Source organism: Sinocyclocheilus anshuiensis, unplaced genomic scaffold (genome assembly GCF_001515605.1).
Source record: "Sinocyclocheilus anshuiensis isolate Anshui unplaced genomic scaffold, SAMN03320099.WGS_v1.1 scaffold487, whole genome shotgun sequence".
Taxonomy (NCBI): domain Eukaryota; kingdom Metazoa; phylum Chordata; class Actinopteri; order Cypriniformes; family Cyprinidae; genus Sinocyclocheilus; species Sinocyclocheilus anshuiensis.
In genome coordinates, this window is record NW_015548240.1 from 2,217,051 (window position 1) to 2,232,349 (window position 15,299).

The 15,299-nt window shown below is 37.5% G+C and overlaps 1 protein-coding gene across 1 annotated transcript in view; it reads right to left on the reverse strand.

The window, feature by feature from the left end:
- The window catches only part of macrod2 (mono-ADP ribosylhydrolase 2), a 606,396-nt gene that overhangs the window by 496,766 nt on the left and 94,331 nt on the right, over positions 1-15,299 (reverse strand). The window lies entirely within an intron of this gene.

Sequence of the window (15,299 nt, forward strand, 5' to 3'; positions counted from 1 at the left end):
AGACATATGAAAGTAAACTGTTTGGTATTTAAAAAAAGACATTTAAAATTTAATTACTTTCCATAATACCGTATTACAGTATGTCTAATCCAATGTTTAATCAAAAATCACAGAATTATTCATTATTTCTTCTCTCTCCCTTAAATCCTCAAAAAATGTTTCTCCATCTTTAACTTACATTCCCTTTGTAATACTCTTCTGAACATTAATTCAATACTCACACCAGCTGTTGCAACTTACAAATCATTCATTCTGGAGATGAGATGTCGACCAGAACTGTAGGTATAAAGCAGCATCAAGCAAAAATGAGATCACAGCCGTTTTAATTATCAACGCACACAGGTGTGCAAGAGTGTTTGAGCGTGCACATTCCCTTTATGGATGTTCTGCATGCAGTAAATCAATCTCCAGTTTCCTAACACCATCAGAATTTTTTACAGCTTGAAATACGGGCAAAACGACTTGAAATATTAATATCGTGTGCTGTATGGTGAAAGCAAATCAGTTGGACACCAGTGCACACAGCAATTTGTATTCTCCGGTTAGAATGACCTGTTCAGAACACTAAACTTAAGTATTGGGGGAGGGCGAGTTGAGCGGCTGCTACTGGGGGTGACCTGTGGTGACCCTTTTAACACAATAACCTCACCTCTGGGGTCTTTGTCAGCACATTGTTGGGGCTTACAGATGACCTCATTCGCCCTGGGAAAACCATTGATCAGATCTGATGTCCATGAAGCTGGTGCACACTTGAAATTCTACCTTGAATAGGGCACTTCACTTTAGACAAAAAGACAAATCTTATTCAATATACCTTAAACTATGGACATAATGAGCAAGAGTTTGACAATATCAGCCTAAATACTCAAGAAATTGGACATTGAATGGTCATCCCATTTGCTGTGGTCAAATAAAGTCATGACTGATCAGGGGTCAGATAAAGCAGGTGAAACAAGGGTCACAAGCCTAAAAAGATGAAAAATTAGTGGACAATCTGGATGTTTGACCCCCTTTTAAGCAATTAGCAGACATTTTTCATCTTTTCAACTTTTGACCGCATTGTAAAGCAACTGATAAACATTTTTCATCTTTTTTGGACTTTTGACCTCCTTTTTCTAAGCAAAGGAACAGTAGAGATCAGGTCAGGCATTGTTATCACAAACAATGACAGACCCCCTAGCTCTTTAAAACAATGAATAGTGTGAAAAATAATGCAGCTGCTCTGTTTTTTGGATCATAAAACGTTTATAAGAGCAACTAAAATAAGGTAATGAGAGTTGCTTTTGACAAGAAAGGCAATTACTGGCAAATGCAGAAGCCATATGTCATTCAATTATTTTTAGAGTTTAATTTACCAAAAGAGCCATAAGGGAGCTGACTTTAAAAGCACCATCTTATTCTGATCTCATTTTGTTTCACCTTGCAGGAAGATGTAGTCATCAACTCCTAGCATATCTATTCCCAAGTGTGTGATGTGTTTGCTCCCATTCTGCCTGGCCTCGCGTTCGCTGCAAAACCTTTTCCCACAGCTCAGCGCAAAATTTTCCAAAATAAAAGAACAATCTTATTCTGATCTCATTTTGTTTCACCTTGCAGGAAGATGTAGTCATCAACTCCTAGCATATCTATTCCCAAGTGTGTGATGTGTTTGCTCCCATTCTGCCTGGCCTCGCGTTCGCTGCAAAACCTTTTCCCACAGCTCAGCGCAAAATTTTCCAAAATAAAATAGCAAAAAAGCCTCCTAATGAGCCATTTGCTTTCTGTTCTTCTTCTGCACCTTGTATTCAGCCCAAGACTTCTTGCACATCAAAGCATTGACCCCTCATTGTATGCCTTTTAGAAACAAAAGAGAAATTGAGGTCAAAATGTCATGCATAGGGCACCAGTGTGTCCACCCACATGCCTGGACTCTGGCCAAAGCATGTGTATGAATCCCATCAACACAGATGATACAGACTAAAGTATGCTTTCAGAACATGCATAACTATGTGTGCGCATTTGCTTGTTCTTCCGTTTGAAGAGCGTTTCCTATTAATCATCATAGATCACTATGACCTTTCAGTGTTTACATTTGTTCATACACTTTTCCTCCCTTCAGTCATGCGTAATGCAAACCAAAGAAGGACAGAACAGTTTTAAAAAAGGGATACGTTCTCTTTCCTGTAAGCTTGCATTGGAGATGCTGAAACCACAACATAACTGAAGCATGTCTTGAAGAGACAGCTGCGGTCTGGGCTTGGAGCCACGGCCACATGTGCTCTGCTGTCACCACGGTCATGTGGTGAAAAAAATACAAGGAGTCAAAGCAAATGTTTAAAGAACCAGAAGACAGTGGCCAAAAAATAAAGAAAACCACAACTAAAAAAAAAAGTGACAAAGAATGACACTAAAATGCTGAAATACTTTTGCTTAGGGCTGGAAAAAAAAAAAAATAAACTTAATTTGAATATTCATGATCCTTTTTTTTTTTCAAAAAAGTTTCAAAAGAGCATTAGTAGAGAGACGTAAATGGACATTTGAATTGAAATGAGCCAAAGTAAACAGAAACTTCATTGAAACTGAATCTCAAACTGAATCAAATCTCAATCTGAAATCAAATTAAATCAACAGCTTGTGAATCAGAATCAATTTGAATTAAAAAAAATCAAGAAATCGACATCCAGACCTGGCATGCTTCTCATATTTTAAGACCTTCAGAGCTGTCCTTGGTAGAAACACGGCCACAAGTCAACACAAGTGATGCTTTAAGACATGTTACTTCCAGATACAAAAAGCAATTTGTCTCGGATGACCATTTCTGACAAGACCACCTGAGATGGATCTTAATATCAAGTCTAAATGGGGCCTATATTTCTTTTCTCGTCCTCAATGTACCTCTCAATCTCTCTCTATCCATTTTCCTCCATAATTCTAAAGTTCTCAAACACAAGACTTAGTATTTCTCCTCATTATGACCAACGACCTGAAACTCTGAGGCTGCAACAACTACAATCTCCCATCATCTAAATTAATCCAATTTTTTGCTCGACAGCACACAGCGTGCATACATCTATCTCCCCTTAAAATCATCTGACATTAATACAAGTTAACAAAGGCTCATCTATTAAGGTGGCAACAGAGAGCGACACTTTGCCAGTGGAGCGGGTTGAATTATTGAACAAGGAAAATGACTTACAACTGCAGTGAAGTGGATTCCTACCTCCAGCCAGCATCTGTTAATGCAGTAACAAGCGACAACGACCAATTCCTGCAGGCGAGTGCTGGCTATGATAATTTGATGTAGAGCATCATATGTTTTGAGAACATCCATTTAATTGACTTTACTAGATGAGAGACATTAATTCCCGTCATCCATTAACTAGCTTAAATGATCTTTTAAAAGGTGATATATCTTCCTGTGCCCTTTAGCAGATTTGTGCGGCCCGTTCTCCGCCGCTGCATCGACCCACAGGGGGTATTTGTCCAGAACGTCTGCTTTTGCTGAGAATAATCATTGCATTGCCCCGGAAAGGTCCTGTGCGGTACAATCGTCCTTTAGCCCTCCGTGACGGCAGGGCTCCGAGGACCGTGTCGGGCCCAGCTTCGATCTGGTTAGCATTCCCGTTTGCGTGAGGGCCAAGGTTTAAATGTCAACGGCGTATCTGCATGCCGGTAAGGTGACCCGCCAGATATACGCAACTGACAGATGGTGAAGACATGCTGTAATGCCAACTGGTGCATTGGTGTTATGTATGCTGATTTGATGTAGCCTACTGATATGACCGAAAGAGGGAAATGCAATCAGATTATTTCCACACCAATAAGGCTCAGTTTAAATGTCAATGTGTTATTGGTATGGAAATAGGAAAGAATTTTTGTTCCACCAAAACTGCAACAGTTCACTTTTTTTATTTAATTCTTCACTTAAAATCTACTGCCTGATGAAAGTGAAACACCTTCAGAGAGCCTGGCGACTGCCAGTGGGAGATTATCTGAAAAGGACCAATCAATAGGAGTTCTCTTTAGATTTTAAGAAAACTGGCGGATAGAAGACCTGCTAAAGGTCCAATAAAGCCACTGGGTCTCAATACTCAAGTGCTGATGATTTCAGAAAGGTAACAGTCATTATTCAGCATCAAAAGAGCGACAGAAGTTACCTTCTTAAAGCTGATTTAAACCTCTATTGTTAGTTGGTCAGAAATATTTTACAGGATTGGCTTAACCTTATTAAGTAAGGAAATAATAAAATTAACTTTAAGAGAGAAACCTATTATACAACTTCCAGCCTCAAATAAAAGTTGAGGTGATGTGAGAAATTGTGAGCCTTGGCAGTTCTGTGGTGATCATACCAGCTGCAGTTGTGTCTATCAAGTTCAGTTGCAATGTCACCTGGTTTATTAAAAAAAAAAGGAGGCAAGGAATTGAACTCCAGTCACACTGTCAAAACTGTACCACAAAACTGCTGTACATAAAATTATTAAGCTGTTTTTGGTCATGTCCAGGTCCAGACAGTACCAGAAAATTGTATCTTAAACAAAAATTCTGTGGAATGGATTTAATCAATCATAGTAAAATGCATTAAAGCATTACAATGTATTATATTGGAAAACAAGCCAAAAAAGGAATTGAACTCCAGTCACACTGTCAAAACTGTACCACAAAACTGCTGTACATAAAATTATTAAGCTGTTTTTGGTCATGTCCAGGTCCAGACAGTACCAGAAAATTGTATCTTAAACAAAAATTCTGTGGAATGGATTTAATCAATCATAGTAAAATGCATTAAAGCATTACAATGTATTATATTGGAAAACAAGCCAAAACATTTAATTTATTAATAACACTTTTTTTAGTAAGTTTGATTTGCTAATGCATTAGGTATGGACTTACAATAAACAATTATCTTACGGCATTTATTAACTTAGGTTATTGTAATTTGTACAGATTAATAAAAAAAAAATTATATTCCATGCTGCTTTAAAAAAGTTAATATTACGTGATATTATGAAAATATTATTAGCATTAAAATCAAACAAGATTAAACAATGAAAAATAGTATATAAATAAATTAACTAACACAGATTAATAAAACCTGTAAAATATTATGTTTATTGTTCATATTTCATGATACCTAATGCACTAATTAAACATCAAAGAATTTACCTTATAATGTTACTTATTTATTTAATTCACCATTTTAAATGATTTCCATTTGAATTCTTGAAGTATCTACTAAAAGGATTTTTGGGTGCATAGATTCCATGTGGGCTTGCTTGTGATGCATCTCATTTAGGGCACTAAACAAGTAGGGAACGCCACTGTTCTCCACTTAAAAGATGCATGGCGCACTTGAGTTCTGACTCGAGAACCTCTTAAGTGGAATGACTCAGTGCATTAAGAAAATCCTCCACCATTATGGAGCAGGAACAGCATTGGTCATCACAAAACCGGACACTTACAAAGAAACCTTTATTGCTCCATTTCTTATCCTGAAAAACATCACATAAATGAAAACTCTGAGTGATTTTAGAAACAAAAAACAGGTTCAGAGGGAAAAGTAAAGCCAGAGGAAAAAGTGCCATGTGGATCCTAAAGGGCCAGTATGACAGTATGACCTTCTGCAGGAACCGTGAGACTAACACCACTTCCCTACAGGCCCTTCTTACACAACACTTCAGTCGGCATCAATGCACTTACACTTAACTACAACACAGGCCTGTCTTTCCCTGCGGCCTCTGCGTCTCTCTTCGGGATGATCTGGAAGGAGGTCTGGCTGCCTCCACTGCGTCCTGGACAATCAGTGGTGTCAGCAGGCTCTAAATACTGGCTGTCACCATTCATCTGAACATCGGTGGTGTCACAACAACACCTCAAGGTCTCTGTATCACTGCCCGTGCACTAAGTGAGGAGAGTTGGGTGCTGTGTGCTGAATTAGCTCTGAGTCCGAGTTTGCTAAAGGTCAATATGAAGATTTACAGTATGTCAATAAAACTCAAATAACTTAGGTAGACAAGATTATTTAATTATAGGCGCTAAGGCAGCTTGTGATTTTTTTTTTTTTAACTGTATACTATCTATCTGTAACACTTCCAGCTAAACCTTTATTATTTTGATTGATATGACTGTTTTAAATGGTACAATAGTGTTACTGATGGTAAATAATAATAATTAAAAATAAATTATGCATGTTATTTTTGAACTCATATTTAAAAAAAGAAAACACGAATAAAATGTAAAATGAAATTACTGTGAATGTTTGTATCTTTTCTACACATGAAAAAGATTTGCCATAGGAACATTAAATTACTGTGAATAATTCATCAAAATAATTTACTTTTGAAAGCTTTTGTGTAATTCTCTTTAGATTATAATTACTGTACTTGCTAACAATACACTGTGTGTAAAATGTGCCACTTCTGCTTGAATTGGATGTAAATTGTAACTATTGTTCTGGGCATTTATTATTGAGCAGTACAGCCTGGATCAACTGACAGGTCTAATGTCAGCCTCGGTCGCCCACACAGGAGAACAACCAGCTGCTGATTTGCCAAAGTTTACAGAGTATGTGACACCAAATCTTTGAAAAGTGATCGATTTTATGGTTGTTTGCAACAACATTTATTTTTCACAACATTTAGCCAAGACTGTTTTACCATTCATTAATTAATTAAGTTACCACAGTTCACTTACCCCGAAAGGTCATGTGCAAAAAGCTGATTGATTGTCTAATGGGGTGCTTCTTTTGACAAAATGCACTCATAGTCAACAGTCAGGCTTAACTGAAAAAGTTCATCCACCACTGACTGAAATATGAAATATAAACTGCATTTTGTCTGTAGTCCTGAGACTGGACATCATATGTCCCTTTTAGGGACTCTCCTAGACCGGAAGAACATTTAAAATGATCAAATCAGGTCATAAGTGTACCATGGAAAGATTATATTACAGTATCTGAGATACATACAAACAACAAACCAATTATTTCCCACCAAGCAATTCTTAAATATTACGAGAACAAGGTTAATCTGCATGTTTGTGAAGTAACACTGTAGAAATTTCATTTTCAATTTCTCAAAAAAAATCTCGCAAAGCTACTGCAATCCAATGATCCACTAGAAGAGTCTAAGGAAATAAGCCGGTCTAATCCACGTCTCTCTGCTGCTTAAGACCTTCCTATGACTGCCTATCCCAGATGACAAACCTCCGAGTCAGGACAGTCCCTAAATGGACACACAGACGGCTTAAAAGTGACAGATGACTGTTTACCGCGCCATTCTCATGGTCTGTCCATGCATTCTTTAACACACATATACTCGCTCAGAAGGCCACTGTTAAATGAACATGAGGAGATGACAGGAAACGAGGCGCCGCTCGCTGGCAAAAAAAGAACTCCATTACAAATCTCTTTGGGATCATTTGGCCATGGACCAAGCCGGTGGCGTGCAATTTGACTCTTTGATGTCGACAGTCAAATACTTTCTCTGACCCCCGGTGAAGACCAAGAATAGATCGCAGAACGAATAAAATGAAACACACACTGGCCATTGAGCCGTAAAGACACCAATCATGATAAAAGCAAAATGATTAGTGATTTAATACAAAAAAGGACCGGTAATCTCTAAAGAGACATATTAATGACCACAAGGCCATTTCCGTCTATGGCATTAACCCCCCCACACTCACTCTCACATGAACAAAAGTTATTGGACTCTACGAGCTGAACGGGTGCTGAGATAAAAGGCTGGACCTGCTGAGATTCTGGATGCATTAAAAATGAGGTCAAAATGCTGATGATGTATTAAGACAAAAGCTTCAGATTCTAGACATGAATCTTTCCACTGCCAACTTGCACTGTTACAATTATATTTCAAGTGTCATCCAGGCCTGTGAATAATAGAGATGCACCGCAGGCAATTCACACGAGGGAGGGTGTATTCTAGTGCTTCCTGCACAAATGTGATGAGCTAAAAAGAGTAGGTGTCAAAAACACAATAAATAGACAACAGTAGGAATACACAATTCTTAAAGTCTGATACAATGAACTGATAACAGTTTTCATAATTTGATAACCAACACAGATTTTGCCTGACTAAACTCTAAACTAAACTAAAAAGAAGAAAATGCCCAAGTGAACATTATAATCTACAGTATGAAAAGTGCACATTATTTGCTAAAGACTATACATTTAACAGTGTTTACAATATATAGAATTAGTGTTAGTAAGATTAACATCATGCGAGCATTAGATGATGACAAAAGTAGTCTAAAATGTGAAAATAGGGAAAATGATCACGTGCAGTTAACTATCCAATATTACCCAATACAAATAAATAAAAAATATATAAAACATAGCAAATAATAATTTGTCTTTTCATTGTGTCCTGGCTGCACAGAACAATAAAGAATTAATTATTCAAGTCAAAAGAATCTCTCTTTCTCAAAACAAACAAAAAAATTTGTTTTTTTTTTTAGTAAAGTTTTTAAAAATACACAAAAGAGTTTTGTTTTAATGGAATTACCATAAAAAAAGAAAGCTGAAAACACTGGTGTATTCATATGAAACATGAAAAATCATGTCAGTGTGTGACATGGGTAGTGTGAGAGGAACTAGTGAAGGTTTTGAGTGTCACAGTTGTAAATGAGTTCAGGAGCCTGACTTCGTTTAGGGGCTGACAGCTGTGCTGATAAGAACAGGATTACGGAACGACAGGAAGTGGCACAGCGTTCAGTCTGCAACTCTCTCTCATCCTGCTCAAGAGAAAATCTTCTTCCTGAAGGAGGATATTTCTCTCTAGGGACACTGGGAGTTAAGACAGCCTTCAGTCATTATACTGTCACATATATTTACCATACATAAATATATATATAGTATAAGGTCTATATATACCCAATACCTTTATGTGAACTATGAATATGGCGAGAGAAAAAAACAAATCAGTTATGCCTTGTTAAGGAGAGGAAGGCAAAACAGATGAAAAACCTTAGGCTTACACTAAAAGAAAGAACAGAGCCTTGTTTCAATTAGTAAACAACACCCAGAACACCCTAGCAATGACATAAAAATGCCTTAGCAACCACACAGCAACGCCCTGGCAAGCACCCGCAAAACCCTAGCATCACGACAGCAAGATTTGCACAGGCAAGCACCACTCAAATTTTCTTGGGGAAAAAAAAAAAATCTCTTTTCTGTTATGCTCACATTAGCATTTTTTTCTCCCTCCCTCTTTTCGCAACGAGTGAGAACATGACAACAATACAAATCCTGTCTGGGGCTTGGAATTAAATTTTAATATTTCGCCCAGATTTTTTTTTTCTCGTTGCTAATTATTTCCCTTGAAGTTCTGCTCTCCTCAGTTTTGGAAAACTCTGCCGGGTTGCCTGGCAGGCCCGTTCTTCATTTTCAATTAATAAGCCGTACTATTATTAGCTGGAAGGAAAACTGGCTTTGTATTAATGGCGGCAGCGTTGTAATGAAACATTAAATATCTGCTCACAAGATGAAGCTCTGAAACGTCAGTTGAAAATGGAAACGGACGTGATTTGTGTGGAACAGGTTATGAAGGCACACCTTTGATCAATGAGGTGATCCAGAACTTGAGTAAGGTTCTATAAATGTTTGCCTGAACTGCCTAAGGAGAGATGAGCGGGGTTACAAATCTAGTGTCAGTCTAACAATAGATCATTTACATTTTTTTCCCCACCACAAAAAGATAAAGCTCTCGCCCCGTGTCCCTGCCCTTCCTTGTTCCTGTAAGGAAACATCTTCAATCTATAATAAACCGATTTTATATGTTTCCTGTCTACGAGCGCCATCCCTAAACCTCGGTTTCCTGTGAGGCTCCTCGACACAATGCTTTGTGTCCCTCCACCCAGCCAACCAGTTCTGGAGCGAGAGGTTCACGTGACGGGGTGTCTATTTTGTCCTCGTCACCGGTGGCTGACAATGTCTCCAAGAGTTTGGTCATTAATCATGCCTTTCCTATGTGTGGCGACACGACAACAGTGGGGGACTGAGGGGGAGGTGGGTGGTGTCTAACGTGACACGGGCCGTCCCACCAAAGCCCTATGAACCTGTATGAAGAGGTCCGTCACATTCATGCTTACCAGGTCACTAATCGAATTACGTCAAAAAGGCGAGAGAGCATAAGGCACCAAATTCATTTAGCTATTGTAAGGAGGCCAAGACCTTCGCTGGGACCTCAGCAAACAGGGGTCCCTCTTTAAAAAAAAAAGGAGAGGGAAATTATGCACGATTATGTGTGGGCAGTAAGTAACTTTTTGTTGTGGACATTGGTGCCAAACGAAAAGAAAGCGCTATGCAAATTGATCTTGTAAATCTAGTTTCTAACTCCTGCACTTCTCCCTCCCTCCTCGCTCATTTTCATAAGCCAGATGGCCATGGTTTTGGGCTAATTGACTTAGCCAAACATAAGTAATTCCTCACATATATGCATGGCCAATCCATTATTAGATAACTCACAAAAAGAGCAAATACGCAGTTCCATTCAAGGCGGATTCATCCATCTATCATCGGGGCCGGAGGTGGGAAAATAAGTCTCCTATAGGTCAGCAGGCATCGTGCTTTGGCACACGGTCCGTCCTGCAGGGCCTCGGGACCCTAGCTGGAGATCGGTTTAATTATCCCTTCGATGACAGAGAGGACGATGGCAGGTGAGAGGAGGCGGGGGAACGCAGATGAGGGTGGAATGCCGGAGTGTCCAACAGGTTCCAGCAGCCACACAAGTGTGGGAGCCGAGGGGTGTTTTTAGATTCATGAGGGCAGCTCACGCTTGCATTTCTCCACTGTCAAACAAAAGGACAGCTGGAAGAGTAGAGAGTAACGTATCAATCTGTTTTAATAATAATGTGTTCAAATATTTCTCATTTGGATAGCTTTGAATATGTGTTTGACAGATTGAATATTGCAGGGCTCCAGACTAAAATGCAACAAAAATAAAATGTGCGATAGGGATGGGCGATATGGGCTTAAAAATATATCACGATATTTCTGGTATTTATTACGATAACGATATCAATGGCGATAATTCAGGGAATCCTGTTTCTTTTAAGAAAAGTATTATCTTTCCTATTTTTACCCAAAATAGGGTGAGCATTAACCTCCTGAGACCCTGCATCCTCATATGAGGACATTATATTTTAGTGAATTTCTCTGAGACTATACATGCCACAGTTTTAAGTCTGGATGTCCTGTACAGAGCACATTCAGGGCTTTTCAGAGATACTAAATGTTTGGATGTTTCACTACGACCACCCCCTCTCTTTGGTCTTCAAAAATGTCTGATATTAATTTAGCGACACTCTTATGGAAATATGATAATATTTTGTAATTGTCATTTAAATCGGACAAATTTTTTAACTGTGTGTCATAAATCAACATATCAGGAAAATGTTATGGGTTTTCAAATCAAAATATAACTTTGTTACGAAACAGGAGGTTGATTTCATACATGTCCTCATATGAGGACACCAGGACTAAAAGCATGTTTATTTGTTAAAAAAAAATTTAATGCTCTAAACAATGTAATGACATCAAAAAATAAAAAATTTTTCCTTAAATGTTTTACCAGGTCTTAAGAGGTTAAAGAGTTCACACGTAATGTAAGGATGGTTTAATTCATACTGGAAGCCGGAGGGCGCTCTTGCACAGAAACTCCACATATCCATAGCAGAAGAAATACTACTGACAATGCTCCAGGAAGGTATCCAGTTATCGCTGAATAAAACGCACAATGGAGGTAGAGACATTTTAACTGATGAAACTTGAGGAAAATAAACATACGACTGCACAAAATATAGGGTTTATCGGTGTTCTTCCATCTTGGGTATTTTTTTAAGGAAAGTATATTTATAATGCAATGTTAATCGACATGGCCTTTATCACTGTATATAATACTATCATTCTGTAATATGAAACCACGTCTGGTCACAAAAATAAGTATTTCAAACACTCGACTATGTTATTAAGTTAATTTGGAGAAAAAGCATGTCAATAAATTATATCTTTGTTGGACAACATTTTTGTAAACAGGCTCATGCACATGCAAAACTGTATCGCACACGTGCTACTGTAGTACATTTATTCAGACCGACTCTTTGTGCACTGTACAGCCCTAACCAAACCAGTTACAGCTCGAGCTCCTCATTTAACGATATAGGCTACTCCTCCTCAATTTCACGTCGCTCCGCACTGTCGCACACAGAAATATGTCAACAACTAGACTTTATCATTATTATCGCAGGAAGACTAATTCTTATCGTGGGGAGAATTTTTACCGGTATATCGCAAACGATAAGATATCGCCCATCCCTAATGTGCGACAATTATTTAAAATCTATTCACCAAATGTAGCAGAACGTTTTCGTTCTGGAAAACTTTGTCCCTTGATGTTATATTCATTTCAAAAAATTATTAACAAGTTAAAAAAAAAACTTATTCAAAGTGACAAAGTAAAATTGTAATATTATAATATTAAAATAATATTGGCCAATGTTTTACACATATATTCATAGGTTTCATGTGACGTCACACAGTGGCGCGGCCGCCATTTGTAGGACCGAATTGCAATTCCGTCAATCTGCTGTGCTATGTTCTGGGCTGTGATAACAGCAAATCACAATGGATTATTTACCAAGAGATGTGGATGTATGGAATTCTTTTGATTAAATATTTCTCGTAAGCATAGATGCGTTTTTACATTTTAGTATTTTAGTTAGCAAGTTCATAATGAAACTTGCAAAAGGTTAAATTTTGCGTGCTGATTTGCCAGAAAACTTTTGTTATGCTTCACCTAAAGCTAATAAATCAACGAGATGTTTTTTGATCTTTGATCTAAGTACAGTTATGTGAGTCTAGAATGTTTATGCTGCACTAAACTTTGACGAAAAACACTCCGATCCGCAAACAAACAGATGATGAAGAAGAGGAGGATGATGACGGTCCAGCACATACAAGAAGAAAGGTTTGTAGTTTTAGTTTCCACATTCTTATTTTTATGAATGTAACAAATGTAATTACTTCAAGAATGTTAGAGTGAAGAGGATTTGTTTGTACTATTAGTATTATAATTCTATAGAAGAACGTTCTTTTCAAATAATCTCAGTTAACTAAATATATAAGTTAGTTGCAGTGATTTTTACGATGACAATGTACTGCAATCAAATTTATATGCATCAATATGTCTGAGATCATTTGAGGTAGCTGTCCTGCTTTTACAGTTGCTATGTAAGCAGACTTATATGTACAGGTGTTCACCACTACCAAAACACATGTAACTGACTACAACAAAACACAGAATCACAGGTTTGTTGCTACTTTAGTTGCTTATTCACTTAGCATGTAGAGACATACAGGAATAACTGAAATATTTCTCTTAAATGTGCCACAAATGTCTTTTAACCTACACTGTAAAAAATGACCGTGAATTTAACGGTAAAAGACTGTAAAAATGCTACAGTAAAAACCTGTTAAATGAAATGTTGCTACCGTATTTTTTATGGTAAAATTCCGGCAACCACCGCTGCCAGTTTTTTACCGTAAATTTTACAGAATTTTATTTACAGTGTATGTTTTGTAGTAACCAAGAGAAGTGTCATCGCAGAAGGAATGGCAGAAGTTCCTCAGACACCTGTGAACACAGAGCAGTGCTTGGAGTCAGACAGTGGACATCATCTTTATTATACTTCTCTGACTGGACTGAGAATGCGAAACTAAGTTCAAGTACATGTCTGCACTGACCATGATTATACTATATAATATGTTTTCTGCAACAATTGGGGGGAATCTTAACTGAGGAGACAAACTGACCAACAGGAAGCTATGGATCTATTGAATGTGTATTTTTCAAGCATTTTATTGTGGCATTCACTGTTATTTTTCTGCACAGTGATAACTAGTGAAAAGTGTTTCTACTAATTTACTTAAAAGTATAGTTAACCCAGAATTCTGTCATCATTTACATTATTACATCAATCCCCCCCTCATTTTTTTTTTTCAAACCCCTGACTTTTGTTTTTCTGCTCTAAGTACAGTTATGTGAGTCTAGAATGTTTATGCTGCACTAAACTTTGACAAACAACACTCCAATCCGCAAACAAACAGATGAAGAAGAGGAGGATGATGATGGTCCAGTGCATACAAGGAGAAAGGTTTGTAGTTTTAGTTTCCACATTCTTATTTTTATGAATGTAACAAATGTAATTACTTCAAGAATGTTAGAGTGAAGAGGATTTGTTTGTACTATTAGTATTATAATTCTATAGAAGAACGTTCTTTTCAAATAATCTCAGTTAACTTAATATATAAGCTAGTTGCAGTGATTTTTACTATGACAATGTACTGCAATCAAATTTATATGCATCAATATGTCTGAGATCATTTGCAGTAGCTGTGTCCTGCTTTTACAGTTGCTATGTAAGCAGACTTATATGTACAGGTGCTCACCACTGCCAAAACACATGTAACTGACTACAACAAAACACAGAATCACAGATTATATCAGTTAATGAAATTACGGTATTTAACTGTACATTTAAGTTAAAACCGTAAAACCTAAAATGTTGCTACCGTATTTTTTATGGTAAAATTCCGGCAACCACCGCTGCCAGTTTTTTACCGTAAATTTTACAGAATTTTATTTACAGTGTATGTTTTGTAGTAACCAAGAGAAGTGTCATCGCAGAAGGAATGGCAGAAGTTCCTCAGACACCTGTGAACACAGAGCAGTGCTTGGAGTCAGACAGTGGACATCATCTTTATTATACTTCTCTGACTGGACTGAGAATGCGAAACTAAGTTCAAGTACATGTCTGCACTGACCATGATTATACTATATAATGTTTTCTGCAACAACTGGGGGGAATCTTAACTGAAGAGACAAACTGACCAGTAGGAAGCTATGAATCTACTGAATGTGTATTTTTCAAGCATTTTATTGTGGCATTGACTGTTATTTTTCTGCACAGTGATGACTAGTGAAAAGTGTTTCTACTAATTTACTTAAAAGTATAGTTAACCCAGAATTCTGTCATCATTTATGTATGTTTTTTCAAACCTCTGACATTTGTTTTTCTGCAGAATACTTTGAAGAATGCTGCTAAAACCAACATGTTTGTTATGTGTGGACAACACTAGGGGAAGTAAATTATTTTCATTTTTGGGTGAACTCTCCCTTTAATTAGTATGCTACACACTAAATATTAATCATGCTGGGCACAGCCACTTATTGTGTTCCAGCGCGGATGAATCTAATGTTTTGAGGAGTATGTGTGTGTGGCAGTCAGTCACCGCACCGGTGTGGATA